The sequence below is a fragment of the Dreissena polymorpha genome, chromosome 5, assembly GCF_020536995.1.
Source record: "Dreissena polymorpha isolate Duluth1 chromosome 5, UMN_Dpol_1.0, whole genome shotgun sequence".
NCBI lineage: Eukaryota > Metazoa > Mollusca > Bivalvia > Myida > Dreissenidae > Dreissena > Dreissena polymorpha.
This window is the reverse complement of record NC_068359.1, coordinates 41,703,244-41,707,940: the sequence shown is the minus strand read 5'-3', so window position 1 is coordinate 41,707,940 and position 4,697 is coordinate 41,703,244.

The window sequence follows — 4,697 nt, the reverse complement described above, 5'->3', positions numbered from 1 at the left end:
GCAGTGCGTTATAATGTATGCCCTGTAGTTGAATTGCGTTGGTGCCCTTTTCCTTTTTCTTACATAAACATTTTTTTTTTTTTTTACTGGACCCTGTGGTCTCGCTGAAATAATTCGCGTTCAGAATAAATCTGAACGCTGAAACTCCGGTCTGTAAAAACCATAACGAAAAATAAATACAATACTATAATGGGAATTACAGTATCTACAACTGTATGTATCTAAAATCTACCCGTTGTTTGACAAATATGAACTTAGATCATAAAAATTACCTGTATTTCATTCGAAATCATAGACACGGAACGATCATTTTCTCAAAGGCAACCATTTTGGCATTGTTGTTGTTGTTCTTATTTCGAACCATAGCTATTTGGTACCTAGAGCAAAGTACCCTAATTTCGACATGTCCGTTATTTCGACATGCTTTGACATTTTTAGCATGGTTGCGGGTACGCAACTATGCTTATGTTAGAGCTACATTTCGAAAACCGACATGGAACGGTTGACCATTATGAAGCCTTACCTGATCAAAAATCAGACGAAATATCTATTTAATATAGTATATGGTAATTCTAACATTTTTTATTCTAACATTTTTTTTATTTAGAAACGTTTTTCTAACGTTTTCTTCCAAGAATATTGCTGACACCGTTTTAAGTGAATTTTTCTAAGACCGTTTTACGTGAAAAAACCTAAGAAACTAAATAAATTTCGTTCGTAAAACAATTCTGTTCTGGTTGATAGTGATCTCACACCTACTTTCTATTTCCTTTGTTTACTGTTCTGGGAGAGGTCAAATTCATTAGGCCCTGTTTTAAGAATATGTAGAATTTCATTGGTTATTTATAAATAGAAATTAACCTCAACAGGAAGTGGGGCATAAAGCACTTTCGTTCTTTGTAAATGTGTAAAAAATAGCGGAGTACGATGAATGTTTTCTGATTTATGACATGGATTCTGACCTGCCTTTCTATGGATTTAATGAAGTAGAGTTTGAAAGTAACAGAGATGTGTTCATTGAAATTAAAATGATTTTCTTTGTGCCAGAAGTTAACGTTACGAGTAGAGCTAACGGTTTAAATGTGGCATCGAATTTAAAGGATTCGCGCAAATTCTGGACGAGTGTTGTGTCTGTAAAATATTAAATGGAATGCCGTAAATGTATCAAGTCGGAAAAGAAAACGGATGGTTGCATAATGGTATGCGTGAAAAAATGTAATTCTACCTATTTATTTTCATAGTTATGTCATTTTGTAACCATTCACATTCGTCACGATTTGGAATTCCCGTTTCTAAAAAAATAGAACATTTGGTAGCATGAACCAACAAGGGAGGCGACTCGTGATGTCAGAAATTGTTAAGGTTACAATAAACTAAATAATCGATTCATAAAGGTCTGTACTCTCTAAACCAGGGACCTATACTGTATAGGTCCCTGTCTAAACAAATCATCATATTTTCCTCGAAGGCATGTTTTACACTTTAGACTGTTGTTCTGATTTTATCGTTTGGAGATATTGATAGGGTAAGCATAGGTGTTCACTATTAAATACCTGAAATAGGATAAAGTTAGAGATTAAAGTAAAAAATGGTACTTCAAAAAGGTTACAATCCACTAGAAAACGGCCGAAAACAGAAGGTGCAAAACCAGTCGATTTTGATTTGAGTCGAATTCTTTTTTGGTTTGAACATGACATATCTTTTTTATTGCTTAAATCGATTCAGCTAAAATGCCCGTCAAGAAAAGGTATGGTTATGGGGTCTCTATGTGCAAAATGTTGTATTTATTTTCGCTCAAATTTGTCGCTTTTACATTGAAACATATAAGGAAACTATTAAGTATATTTTGACCTAAACATTTAATTCAGCAGCAACTTCCCTGTATCTTGCAACTATGCTTTCAACGCCATCGGCGCTCTCGTTTATCTAATTTAGCCTAGTGCGGTGCGTTCTACTCAATTTAAGTTTATTTTTGATGACGTCACATATTTCAGACATCATCAAATTATTTCACCCATAAAATTTGCATTTGTTTTTTCCGTAAACCAAAGTTAAATAACACGGATTGTTTTGTGTTTTTACGCGATTGCGGCCCTTATACAAAGCTGTAAGACACGCAGCAACCAACGGTAAATCTCTTATCGTTTTTGTAAAATAAAAAATATGTTCATGAACTTTGTACCCAAATTATGTGCATTCAGTAATTGTCTTAGAAAATGGCACCACAGAAAATTGACCTTGCTAGGAAATATTACAGTAATAAATGCATTCCCCTTACCAAAACTAGTATATTCATTCAATGTATTACCGAATCCTCCTAAACACATCATACAAAAAATAACTAAGGAAATATTTAACTTCTTATGGGACGGTAAACCCGACTAAATAAAACGCAGCAAAATAATAATGAATTATACAAATGAAGGCCTTAAATTAACAGACATTGAAATGTTCCGTAATTCTATAAAGGGATCATGGGTAAAACGACTACTTACAGTAAAGAATAGTATGTGGAAGTGTATGTATGATACAATCCTACAAAAATACGGAGGAGAATTGCTATTTGAATCAAATTTACGAACGCAAGATATTAAACGTATATGTAAAGACAACGAATTTCTAAAAAACATAATTCAAGGATAGAAAAAGACGTGTTAAAATTGCTATAAACATAACTTCAGCAAACATATTTTATCGAATAATAGTAAAATAAAAATTGAAAATAAAACATTGTACTGGAAAGATTGGCACGACAAAGGAATCGTGTTTGCTGATCAGTTAATTGACTTTCGCGTGAAGAAATTTTATAGCTTTACTGAATTCAAATATATCTATAATTCATCGGACAATGACTTTCTTAAATACAATAGTCTTATAAGTAACATACCAAAAGACATATTGGAACTTGCAGACGAGCGTTTTTTAACAGGATCAAGGAAAAAAACATTACAAGATATAATCAAAATATCGCACCAACCAACTAAATTTGTATACAATCTTCAGCTGTCTGAAATAAAAAATACAATTCGAATGCAGAAAATAGATGGCAAAATATTTTTTTAAATAATGAGTTAAATTGGGCCTAGATATACACGCTAGTGTTCAAAACTTGTACGGATACAAAATTTAAGATACTTCCAATATAAATTTATTATGCGTCTAACTGCTACGAATACATATCTCTTCCGGTGCAAACTGACGAGCTCTAACTTATGTGATCTGTGCAATGAATACGATTAAGATATTGAACACTTGTTTTGGAAATGCCGAGAAGCGAAACATTTATGGAACAGATTAGCGGACTACATGTATGATTAAGGCATTTTATTATATTTTAACTACGAATTAATTTGTTTTGGACAAATGGAATATAATAAAAACATGCAAACTCCATGCAAACTATTAATTTCATCATTTACTTAATCGGTTGTCACAAAATTGAACATATAATTATATAAGGCCTATTTTGTGAAAACTTTCAAAACGTCCATAACCATTGGGCGTAGGGCTATCAAATTTGGTATGTAGAGACATCTAATAGTCCTCTACCAAATTTATGGAACAGATTAGCGGACTACATGTATGATTAAGGCATTTTATTATTTTTTAACTACGAATTAATTTGTTTTGGACAAATGGAATGAAATTAAAACATGCAAACTACATGCAAACTATTAATTTCATCATTTACTTAATCGGTTGTCACAAAATTGAACATATGATTATATAAGGCCTATTTTGTGAAAACTTTCAAAACGTCCATAACCATTGGGCGTAGGGCTATCAAATTTGGTATGTAGAGACATCTAATAGTCCTCTACCAAATTTATGGAACAGATTAGCGGACTACATGTATGATTAAGGCATTTTATTATATTTTAACTACGAATTAATTTTTTTTGGACAAATGGAATATAATAAAAACATGCAAACTACATGCAAACTATTAATTTCATCATTTACTTACCGGTTGTCACAAAATTTAACATATGCTTATATAAGGCCTATTTTGTGAAAACTTTCAAATCGTCCATAACCATTGGGCGTAGGGCTATCAAATTTGGTATGTAGAGACATCTAATAGTCCTCTACCAAATTTCTTCAAATTATGCCCCTTGGGTCAAATTTGACCCTGCCCCGGTTGTCACAAAATTGAACATATGCTTATATAAGGCCTATTTTGTGAAAACTTTCAAAACTTACTAGTCTATAACCATTGGGCCTAGGGCTTATAAATTTGGTATGTAGAGACATCTAATAGTCCTCTACCAAATTTTTTCAAATTACCCCCCTGGGATCAAATTTGACCCTGTCCCGGGGGTCACAAAATTGAACATATGTTTATATAGGGTCTATTTTGTGAAAACTTTACAAATCTTTCTGTCCATAACTATTGGGCCTAGGGCTACGAAATTTGGTATGTAGTGACATCTTATAGTCCTCTACCAAGTCTTTTCAAATTATGCCCCTGGGGTCAAGCTTGACCCTGCCCCGAGGGTCACAAAATTGAACATATGCGTATATAAGGCCTATTTTGTCAAAACTTTAAAAATCATCTTGTCCATAACTGTATGGCATAGGGCTACCAAATTTGGTATGTAGTGACATGTAATAGTTCTCTTCTTAGTTTGTTCAAATTATGCCCCTGGGGTCAAATTTGAAACTGTCCCGGGGGTCACATAATTGAATATGTGCTT